The sequence below is a fragment of the Amphibalanus amphitrite genome, unplaced genomic scaffold (assembly GCF_019059575.1).
Source record: "Amphibalanus amphitrite isolate SeventyFive unplaced genomic scaffold, NRLGWU_Aamphi_draft 000047F_arrow, whole genome shotgun sequence".
In the NCBI taxonomy this organism is placed as follows: Eukaryota; Metazoa; Arthropoda; class Thecostraca; order Balanomorpha; family Balanidae; genus Amphibalanus; species Amphibalanus amphitrite.
The window spans coordinates 1,184,918-1,197,296 of NW_024881543.1; positions in this window are offsets into that span (position 1 = coordinate 1,184,918).

The window sequence follows — 12,379 nt, forward strand, 5'->3', positions numbered from 1 at the left end:
TGCTCTGTCGAGCGGAAGCGCGCCAGCTCTTCGTCCTCTTGCTGGCAGGCTGCGAGCTCGTCGAAGTCGTCGACTGGCGGGCACGGTGCTGAGAGCATCGCCACTGTTCGACTCAGAGCGTCCGCAGCTGCGTTTTCTTTCCCAGGCACGTGCCTGATGTCGGTGGTGAACTGGGAGATGAAGTCCAGGTGCCGGATCTCCCTCGGCGAGTAGCTGGCTGACCCGGACGAGACTGCCGACACGAGGGCCTTGTGGTCGGTGAAGATGGCGAACTGGCGGCCTTCCAGAGTGTGCCGGAAGTGCTTGACCGCCAGATACGCCCCGAGCAGTTCGCGGCCGAAGGTGCTGTAGCGTGTCTCTGCTGGTTGGAGTGACTTCGAGAAGAAAGCCAGCGGCGTCCAGGTCCCGTGCGAGTGTTGCTGCAGGACAGCGCCGACGCCGGTGTCAGAGGCATCGACCTGCAGACTCAGCGCTGCGCCGGGAGTGGGGTGCGCGAGCTGCGTGGCCTGAGCCAGGGCAGCCTTCACGCGTTGGAAGGCGTCCTCAGCGGTTGGCGTCCACTCCACCGGCGCCGCGCGTTTGCGTTTCTGGTCCAGCAGGTGGTGAAGCGGTCGGAGGAGGCCGGCAGCACCAGGCAGGAACCGGTGATAGTAGGTCACCAGGCCGATGAACCTGCGCAGTTGGCGTTGCGTGGTCGGCTGCGGAAACTCCTGGACTGCGGCGACCTTCTCCGGCAGCGGGGCGATGCCGTCCGGGGACACATCGTGACCGAGGAAGCTGATACGGTTGACGCCCAGCACGCACTTCTTTGGGTTGATCGTGACGCCGAACTTGTCGAGACGTTCCAGTACCTGACGGAGGTGACGGCGGTGCTGCTCGACGGACGTGCTGGCGATGAGGATGTCGTCGATGTACACGTAGCAGCACGTCAGCCCGCGCATCACCTCGTCCATGAAGCGCTGGAATGTCTGACTGGCGTTGCGAAGACCGAAGCTCATCCGCTGCATCTCGAATAGCCCGAACGGTGTGACGATGGCCGTCTTCGGGATGTCAGCGGGTTCGACCGGGATCTGATGGTACGCGCGGACGAGGTCGATCTTCGAGAAGATGGTACAGCCGTGCAGGTTCGCGGAGAAGTCCTGCAGGAACGGTATGGGATACCGGTCCGGGACGGTGGCGGCGTTCAGGGCGCGGTAGTCGCCGCACGGGCGCCACTGTCCGGGCTCCTTCTTAGGCTCCATGTGGAGGGGCGACGCCCAGCTGCTCTTGGATGGGCGGGCGACCCCGAGGCTGATCAGCTTGTCGAACTCCTGACGGGCGATGCGGAGGCGGTCGGGCGGCAAACGCCGAGGGTGCCCCACACGAGGAGGTCCACGTGTCACGATGTGGTGAGTGACGTTATGGCGCACGGGCAGGAGTTGCGCAGATGTGGCCGTCACTCGAGGGAACTCTCTAAACAAGTCTGCGAGAGTGGGCGCCGCGCACATGCGCACACCGACGGAGCCGATGTCGGCTCGGGTTCCCACGGCGCACGTCGTGCCGTGTTCAGCCTGGAGGAGCTGACGGCGCATGTCCACCAGCAGACTGCAAATTCCAGAGGCATCCAGCAACTTTTTCATTACGAGCAAGCGTGAAACGTGCAAAGCGAGTCTTTTCAATATACCTATAAAAATCAGCATGAACGGCCCAGCTAGGCTCAGCCAGGCCTATAACGTTTTTAAGAGGTTTTATATCAGCGACCACTGCAACTGGGCTGATTGACTATCACTTATCAGAGGCCGGTGTGGGACTTTTAGACGGTCTGGGCCTTCAGAGGCCAGTTTAACCCTCCACGGCCCGGTCCTATAGGTTTTCTACATACGCGCTGGCCGAGGGGGCGGGGGGCGGGTACGACCCCCCTCGCTGTTTCGCCCCAGGTGGAGCTAGCGCGTCGCGGTAAAACGAGCGTGTGCGCCGTTACGAGACGCAGAGATCGATACCCGATTTTATGGTCCTAGGTCAACCGGTGACCTCTGACACCGTTCCGTGCTTCTATCCTCAGGATACTGAAATCCTTCTCCACACCGCCACCCCCCTCCGGGCTGGACAGGCAACTTTATCTCATGCGGGCTGCTCCCTTGGAGCGGCACCGCTGCTCCCGAGGGAGCGCACCCCGTAGCCGAGTGCAGTGAGTGCCTTGGGGCTGGGTGGCCTGTCCTCTGGACGGGCTCAGCCCCGGCGACTCACTAGGGTGCCTGCCCAGTGCCCAGACCAATGTCTCCCCCTATATCCTATCATCCTTCGGCTCTGAAATGGTCTCATTGGACCGAAAGGGCCTAACCCAACAAAACAAACAAAAACCGGTGACCTCTGAGGTCAGGTCAAGTGCCTCAAGGCACGGTTCCGTTTTTGGTGAATAACTTCGCAAAAAATGGCCGCAGAGCCGCGATTTTGCCAGCATCGTGTTCGCCTCTCTCAGGCGCGTCGAATGATATGCTTTTTGTTTGGGTGAGGTAAACTTAGGGTGTTCACCTCGGGTCACGGTCAGGTCGGCGTCCCCAGGTCACGAAATTGGTCGAAGGAGGTCATGTCGCATATCATTCGATTCGGCAGGTCTTCTTGAGTCCATAGGTGGCTTTCCCGACTCGCTAGCTCAATTTGATCGGTACCTAGTTATTGACGAAAAACTAATAAGACCCTTATAACTAGCTGGATAAGCATTTCAAACATTCGAGTTTATTGTTCATTGAATGAGGCAACTCTCTGCAATAAACGAACAGACCATTATGTTGAGTGCACAGTAGGTACATACGGTCATGCTCAGGTATGCCCCCACGGAAACGAGTGGATGCGAAACGCAGGCACGAGATCTTGTTGCGGAAGCTAAAAATGAAAATGAACGTGGTAACTTCCCCAGTAAGCAACATGATGGTCAAAAGAGACATGGCATAATCCGCATTACAGGAAGGTCTGGAACGCATGTGAAAGAAACACTGGATGACTCGTAAAGCACACGCAGTTACGACGAACACACGAGTGCGCACATGACTCGTAAAACACACGCAGTGACGACGAACACACGAGTGCGCACACCGGGCGCTTGTCGGGTACATGTTGTGCATCACTGGGCGCTAGTAGTCGGTAAGCAGCACATAGGTGGCGCAGAGATACTACAGATCGAGAACATCACGTGCGAACCGTCGGCGACCCCGAGAGGACGGTGGCAGCTCCCGGTCTGAGCGAGGGGTGGTTAGGGAACGCGAGCACGGGTGACAGTGATTCGGGAGACACACCGGTATAGCAGTAGGCTGTCGGTCAGGGGAGTGCGTCCCTGATTCAAGGGCCACAGCTGGAGGGGTCGCCGAGGGCGATGAGGCGGCGTTTGCAGGATCTGGCTCTGGACTGGGGCCCTGCGCGGGGGGCGGAAGTGACTCAGCCTCGTCGGTCTGGGACGGTGGTGTGCCAGTCAGCGAAGACTGAGCAGTGCCAGGTCGCAGCTGTGGGTGGTGCAGACCGTGATCGGCGGGGTGGGGCCTGGGCGCGGGAAGAGGGACAGTAGGTGTCGTGTGCGCGAGGGGTACAAACGAGCGCAAGAACTTCCGATTGCGTAGGGTCATCCGTCGTGATCCGTCGAGCATGATCTGGTATTGCCGAAACGGCAATGCGGCCACCACCACTCCACGGCGGTCCCAGTTTCGAGGGTGGTTGCCCGACTGATTTTGAACCAGCACATGCTGGCCAGCTTTTAGTGGAGGCAGGTCCTTAGTGTGTGCTTGCAGACGCTCATGGTCACGAGAGGTGCGCTTGGCTAGTGCTTTCTCCCTCCAGCATGCGACATCTTGCCACGTCTGGCTGAGATCCTTGTGGTTACGTAGGGGGGGCTGCAGCGGTAGCCCTGGGAGGAAGTCCCGCAACTGTCTCCCGAGGACTAGCTCAGCTGGGGACAAGCCGGTGTCTCTGTCAGGGGTGTTGCGGTGCTGCAAGAGTGCGCGAGTGAGTTTCACAGAGTCGAGGGACCCATCAGCAGTGACGTTGTCCCGTATGAGGCGTTTGGCCGTTTTCACAGCGACCTCAGCACGGCAGTTCGCGTGAGGAAAAGCGACCGATGTGAGGCGGTGGTGGATCCCGTGCTGAACGAGGAAATCCTTTACCTCTTGGGCCATGAACTGAGGCCCACCATCACTTGTGAGTGTTTCGGGGACCCCCAGACCGCGGCAGAGTTCCATGAGGACGTCTTTTAGGCTGATGCCGCGCCAGATCTGAAACCAATTGCTGAATCGGTCAACAACGACCCCGTATGTGTTCCCCATGTACGTGAAGTAATCGGCAGCCACGTGTTGGAATGGATATTCCGGCGTGGCTGGTGGGATAGGCGGCATGTCGGCCTGTGATGGCGCATGTCTGTTGCAAGCCGCGCAGCGTTGCCGGACCGCTTCAATGTCCTGGGACATGTGGGGCCAAAACACGGAGCGTTCCGCGCGTAGCCTCATGCCAGTCACTCCCTGGTGCGCGGCATGGAGGGTGTCTAGGACACGGGACCTGAGAGCCTCGGGGATGACAGGTCGGCCGTGGAAGAGAAGGACGGGCCCCGACGTGCTGAGGTCGTGCCGGATGCGCCAAAGAGCGCGGAGTGGATGAGGGAAACCATCCGGACACGCAGGGAATGACGTGTTCGCCATTTGAACTGCCTGGCGGATGATGGGGTCTTGTTCCGACGCCCGAGACAGGGTGGGCCAGTCGATCGGTTGCAGTGCTGGCGACACCGAGCACAGAATGTCGGAGTCGTCTTCATCACCTGGATCCTGCGGGCGTGCCATTAGAGAGAATAGGTGATGGAAAGAGTAGCCCTCATCGACCACAAACAGCTCGTCGATCTGTGACTCGACAAAGCTGTCATCGGACCCCTCGCGCTGTTCCCTCACACCATACCTCGAGAGAGCGTCGGGGCCTCCATGGAGGCGACCCGGGACGTGGACCAGAGAGAAGGACCAGCCGAAGCTTTTCTCTTTTAGGCGTCTCAGCCTAGGATTGTCTATGCCGTCCAGGGAACGGTCGCCGAAAATACCCAGGAGAGGTTTGTGGTCGGTTCCCACCACCAGTTGGTCACAGCCGAGTGTAAAGTATTTAGTTTTTTCGAGGGCATTGGTGACGCTCAATGCCTCGCCCTCTGTTGGGGAATAGCGACTCTCGGCGCTAGAGGTGAACCGAGACCCGACGCCACACACACGCCACCCAGCGGGGCAGCAGGTCGGCTTGAGTTCGGTGCAGGTACAGTGTTTTTGAAGGAGGACGTACCCGAGTCCTGTTTTACACCAGTCCGTGAGGATGCACGTGGGCTTGGCGCGGTCAAACGACTGGATTCCCTTCTCCACCTCCCGAGCGATGACCTCCCTGGTGTTTCGGAACAGCTGGTCCAGAGTCTCGTCCCAGTACCAAGGACAGTCCTTCTTAAGGAGGGCGCGGAAGGGGAGGAGTTTAGGCTGGGTGGCATAGAAAGCCGACACTTGATTGACCAGAGCCATGAATGATCGAAGGTCGGTCACCGAGGTCGGCGTCGGAAACGACCGAATAGCCTCCGTGTGGGACGGCAACGGTCGGACGCCGTCAGGGCCCAGACGAAAGCCGGCCCAGTCCACGGTCTTTTCACAGAACACGAACTTGTCGCGGTTCTGGAGGATGCCGTTTCGGCCACAGAGCGTCAGATACTCCGCCGCATGTTGGAACATGCATCGAATCGTGGGCTGGTACAGGATGGAGTCGTCGATGACCCTGTCACAAGACTTCACATTCAGTGTGACCCGATCGAATCGGTGAGTGTAGGCATCTCCGGAGACCTTGTACCCTTGAGGGACGGTTTTGTAGCGGTACCTGCCCCATGGTGTCAGAAAGGTCGTGAGGTGGCGGTCCGATTCGCGAATGGCGACGGAGTGGTAGCCGTTGAAGGCATCTGTAGTGGTTTTCCACTGATCCGCGGGCACGGCCATGGCTTTTTGGAAAGGGGGCATTGTGGGATGCGTCTGACGGATGCTGGCCTCGTTGAGGGCCTGGAAGTTGATGGTTCGGCGGGGCTCGCCGTTGTGCTTGCGGGTCACTACCATTCGTGAGCACCACGTGACTGGCTCGTTGACGTCTACTTTTTCCAGTACCCCCATGGCGACGTCCCTGTCAAGGTCCCGACGCACCCTGTCTTCCCAGTGTAGGGGAACGACAGCTGGTGTGTACACGGCGTGAGGGGTCGCGCCAGGCTTCACGGCGAACTCGAGGGGTGGGCCGTGCATGAGGGGGAGGGGCTGGTGGCAGCAAGTGTTAAACGTGGATGACGCGTAATGGTCGAGCAGCAGCTGCTTCAGGGCAGGGATGTCAGCATCGGTGGGGTTATCTGGCAGAGGTGGCGGCTCGGGTGTCGGAGCGCGGCGAGGGCATCCGCATGGTGCCAGGTCAGGTGCAGACGGAGCCGAAGCAGCCGGCTCGGTGTCGAGCGCGGAGACAGCTCCTGGTTTACCCGAAGGTGGGTAGGGGAACTCGGAGGAAATGGAGCCCAGCGCCTGGAGTGCACGGGCAGAGAGGTACAGTCCAGTCAGTTCCTCCGCCACATACACAGCCTCCAGCGTAGACGCCGACCGGCCCCCGTTACTCACTTGGATGGTGGCAGGGAGGGTTCCCCAGATCGTAAGTCGGGCCCGGTTGGCGGTCGAGAGCGTGATACGTGACGGCAGCAAGGACGACCGCCGCACACCTAGGGCGCTGAGGGTATCCGGGCCGCAGCAGGTCACTGTGGCACCCGTGTCAGCCACTGCCACGCACGTAACTGGTGGCGGGACCGCGACACTGTCACGGGCCCGGTCGGTGCATGGGAGGCTGGCCACGTCGACTTGGACCTGCACCGGCAGACGGTTTGATGCTGGGCCAGCGTCGGCGATGGAGCTGCTGCTCGGTTCCAGGATAAACCGGGAGCTCAGCTCTAGGAGAGTGGCGTCAATCTCATCTGCTGTTTCTCTACGAGCGGGCTGACGAGGCCGGTGTTGGCTACGGCAAACAGCTGGCAGATGGCCACGACGACCACAGGTGCAGAGGTGGTTGACTGCCTTACACTGGCGACGGTGGTCGTGGGCAGCCTCCCCACAGTTGCGACAGACTGTGTGGGATGCCTGGCCGCTTGGCTGTGGCGGTGCGTTGGTGCGGGGTCCAGAAAGTTTCAATTTTTGATACGAGGAGCGAATCCGACCCAGTTCTTCACTCTGGATAGCTTGCTGGCTCCGTTTGGCGGTTTCCTTCGTCACTGCATACTGCTCGGCCGCCGCAAGTGTAAGCGGAGTTTGAGTCAGCAACTCTGATTGCACCTCGGTGTCGCACAGGCCCGACAAGAACTGGAATAGCACCATTTCCTCCTCGAAGCTTACTGCCCGGTCACAACGGCACTGTACGACCAAGTGACACTGTCGCGCCACCTCACGCAGCCTCGCCGCGAATTGCGCCACGGGCTGACCGGGATCTTGCTTCATCCGCTGGAGCTTGAGGATGTGGGATAGCCGGTTCTCAGGTCGCACCATGAGGTCTGCGATATGAGTCAGGAGTTGGTGCTCGCTCAAGGATGTGAGTCCAGCACCAAATCGGGCGTACAGTCACCAGCACTTGCTACTAATCACCTCGTTTTTGCTCAGTAGTTTGAAGACCGATCAATTCTCAGTCGAGCAAGATACGTCAAACGATCAGTTTGGTCCTCCGATTTTCGAATATCTAACTTGTTTTTGTATGTTCGAAGCATTTTGGGATGAGGAGCCAAAAAACGTCTTTTCTGCCCTAAAGTTGCCCCAAGAAGTCGTAGAACCTAGCCCCGCCTCTGATCCACAGACCACTAGTGCCATCTCTTGTCAGCCGAACAAACCGCAGAAGTAAATAATGTCACGTGACCTTTGCACACGCTACAATTACTACGCAGTTGTAGTGGGGGAAGCGGGGCGGAGGCGTGGAGAGGGACGCGATCGGTCGGCTGGGGTCAGGTCGCCGAGGTCAGAGGTCATCCGCCGGAGGGTGTTTGGGCGGTTGGGCCGTGTGGGCTGGGGCCTGCGGAGTGGGGAGCGCCTGGACCTGTCTGGAAACAAGTTCTACAGCGCTGTGGCAGTCGAGAATATTGTGAGAAAAGAGAGAGAGAAAGAGAGAGAGGAGAGAGAGGGAGAGGGAGAGGGAGAGAGGGAGGGAGAGGGAGAGAGGGAGGGAGAGGGAGAGAGGGAGGGAGAGGGAGAGAGGGAGGGAGAGGGAGAGAGAGGGAGAGAGAAGGAGAAAGGGAGAGAGATAGAGGGGGAATGAGAGAGAGATAGATAGAGAGAGATAGATAGAGAGAGATAGATAGAGAGAGATAGATAGAGAGAGATAGATAGAGAGAGATAGATAGAGAGAGATAGATAGAGAGAGATAGATAGAGAGAGATAGATAGAGAGAGATAGATAGAGAGAGATAGATAGAGAGAGATAGATAGAGAGAGATAGATAGAGAGAGATAGATAGAGAGAGATAGATAGAGAGAGATAGATAGAGAGAGATAGATAGAGAGAGATAGATAGAGAGAGATAGATAGAGAGAGATAGATAGAGAGAGATAGATAGAGAGAGATAGATAGAGAGAGATAGATAGAGAGAGATAGATAGAGAGATAGATAGATAGATAGATAGATAGATAGATAGATAGATAGAGAGATAGATAGAGAGATAGATAGAGATAGATAGATAGATAGATAGATAGATAGATAGATAGATAGATAGATAGATAGATAGATAGATAGATAGATAGATAGATAGATAGATAGATAGATAGATAGATAGATAGATAGATAGATAGATAGATAGATAGATAGATAGATAGATAGATAGATAGATAGATAGATAGATAGATAGATAGATAGATAGATAGATAGATAGATAGATAGATAGATAGATAGATAGATAGATAGATAGATAGATAGATAGATAGATAGATAGATAGATAGATAGATAGATAGATAGATAGATAGATAGATAGATAGATAGATAGATAGATAGATAGATAGATAGATAGATAGATAGATAGATAGATAGATAGATAGATAGATAGATAGATAGATAGATAGATAGATAGATAGATAGATAGATAGATAGATAGATAGATAGATAGATAGATAGATAGATAGATAGATAGATAGATAGATAGATAGATAGATAGATAGATAGATAGATAGATAGATAGATAGATAGAGAGAGAGAGAGAGAGAGAGAGAGAGAGAGAGAGAGAGAGAGAGAGAGAGAGAGAGAGAGAGAGAGAGAGAGAGAGAGAGAGAGAGAGAGAGAGAGAGAGAGAGAGAGAGAGAGAGAGAGAGAGAGAGAGAGAGAGAGAGAGAGAGAGAGAGAGAGAGAGAGAGAGAGAGAGAGAGAGAGAGAGAGAGAGAGAGAGAGAGAGAGAGAGAGAGAGAGAGAGAGAGAGAGAGAGAAAGAAAGAAGAAAGACTGGAGGGAAGGGATAAGGACGGGAGGAGAGAAAACAGAGACAGAAAAGGAAAACCAGGGAGGGTAAAATGAGAGAGGGTAATGGGTAAATCAGTGAGGGGGAGCGAGAGAGAAAATATTTAAATGTGTCAGCTTGTTTCGTATGTAAAATGTAAATTTGCTTTCCATCATTTCAGCTTCGGATTGGAAATTAAATCTTAGCATTCTTATGATAAACAAACGCTAACGGGATGGGGACGTTTTTATGGTCGTCGTTGGCAGCTCTGCACTAATGGGGATGATGTTGAGGGTTTCGCAAATATTTCATAAAAGAGATGCTATTTTTTGCATCACCTATTAAACATTTTTTTTTACGTTTGCTATGAAAATGTTAGGCCCAGGGCCAGTTCCTTCAAGATCAGCTCCACGACTCCACAGCTTAGGACAACAGGAGCTAGCTAACATAACAATTCACCCGAGCCGTATTGATGGCATGAACTTTCCGTCGAGTGCTTTCACGCCCCTCCGTCTAACTCAGCTCCTGGGCCACGTTGCGACACGCGGTAAGCGGCAATCGAAAGAGCGTCAAAAATAAGAAGGAAAACACTCGGTGATTTTAAGGTCAGGGCAAAGGTCAGGTCACCAGAGTTCATCAAAGGTCAAATTTTGTCGATTTCAACGATTTTAAACACCCGACGACTAACTCTGGAACCAATAGAGCTACAGCGCCGTGGAAAAGCGCATTCGATAGCTCTTTTAACGCTCTTTCGCCAACATATCTTCAAATTTGACCTCAGATCAACGGTTTAGCCCCCAGAGGTCACCGCTCTGATTGACTTCAAATTTGACCTCAGATCAACGGTTTAGTCCCCGTGTTTTCACCGCTCTAGCACGTCTCTGTCAAATCAAAAGTTATAGTAAAAAAAAAAACTGCTGAAGACCTTTCATGACCTGAGATGACCTCATGGGCACTCAAAGGGGGCACAGGAGCAATTTCCCGATTCAGAGTGTCATGTTTACATTACATATGAACCGATGTTTGAGAGGGTGTAGAATAGAGTTGCAAAATTTCCCCCAAAGGCTGATACCGGCACCGCCCCGCCCCACAAAAATTTTCTGGGATACCGGCATGCTACCACGACCCAAGCAAAAACACCACCAAATTACCGGCATACTAAAAAAAACCTGCAACTGTAGAACGACATTCGGCCAAAAGAGGCTCATTTCAATTTTCTCCCATTGATTTATATGGAGCAGTCGTAAAACTGAACTGACCTTAGGTCACAACTCACAGATATAGAAAAAAAAATCCGAGATACCCATTTTATACATACTGTTACCCTAAGCAAGTACTGAAAGTTTAAAAGTGATCGCTCAGTCGGTGTAGCCACAGCGAGCTTTCTAACTTTTTCTGAGGTAAGGTCACTTAACGTTACCTGGTGACCTGACCTTGAATGACCGGGATCTGAAATTTTCATAGCATGTGCGAAAAAGATGTCGGAGCGGGTGTATCTAGAACAGCGGCGCTACGCGTCGCCGTTTTTTAGATATTCGCGAAAAACCTAGGGGGGGGGGGCGTAAAAACTCCCCCCAGGACGGCGCGGATCAAACGGCCCCTGAGACCTCGGGATGGTGCCCCTGAGACCTCGGGATGGTGCCCCTGAGACCTTGGGATGGTGCCCCTGAGACTTCGAGATGGTGCCCCCTCAGACCCGGGGAGAATACTCCTTCAGACCTCGGATTTCGGAAAAGTGCCGCTGGAAACTTGGAATGGTGCCCCCGGAGACTTCGAGATGGTGCCCCCAAACCTCGCGATGGTGCCGCCGGAGACCTCGGGATGGTGCCCCGGACCATCAAGATGGTGCCCTCTCCGACCTTGGGATGGTGCTCGCGGAGAACTCGGGATAGTGCCAGCTGAGAACTCGAGATGGTGCCCCGCGGACCTCGGGATGGAAATAAATGGACAATATTAAACTAAAAACTAAAAAACTAAAATTAACTAAAAACCCGAGGCGAGGGACAGATATGGGCCTCCGGGAGACCCCGAAAACGGTACCCTATTCCGATAGACCTGGATGGTGCCCCCTTAGGAGACCTCTGGGTTAAAGCTCCCGTCGGTGACCTCCGTGATGAATTAAAAAAAAAAACTCCGTGATGGGCCCCGGGAGACCCAAGGGGGGGGGGAGAATGGCCCCATGCCCCCCCTCGGGATCCGCCACTGAAATGATCTGACCCAAGACCTTACCTAAAAACGACCAAAAGCCTTCCTTCATTGTCCGAGAACCGCTGACAGTTGATAGCTCAATGACACTAGAGCCGTGCATAAGGAGGCGTGAAAACACTCTCCTCATCTCGATCTATTACGAGAGGACCATGTCGGGGCGTGAGAAAGGTGTTCTCAAAATAGATGACACTGTATGAATGAGTAAATAATTCGCGCCCCGTTGTGTTATTGGCGGACCCTACCACCTGATGGGGTGGTGCAGCCGTTTCGCCCCCCACCTGAGATCTCGGAAAGTTTCCGACCGATTTTGAAAATTCGAAGAAAGTTTGATAGCCCCACCAGGGAACTACCTTGTTACCAGGTTTCGTTGACCTAGGTGCAACCCATGATGTCACAGGTCAGGTCAAATGTTGCATTTTTTCACCAATTTAGTCTAAGGAATGCGTTAAAGTCAGTTAACACATCAAATAAAAGGCATGTTATCGAAAAACCGATGGAGCGTGGTTGCCCAATACATATGTTGCCTAAAGAGGTCACTGATGCCAGGTCAGGTCACAGAGGTCAGGTCACTAAGGGTCACAATATGAACACAACTATGCTAATTGCTAGGGTCACGTGATACATGATTTATGGTCAATTTTACATTTAAAATTCAATGGTGTGGGCTAGACGGCCATTGGGGCCGGTTTAGATTGCGTTCTGGTGGAGGTCAGGTCAAGGTCA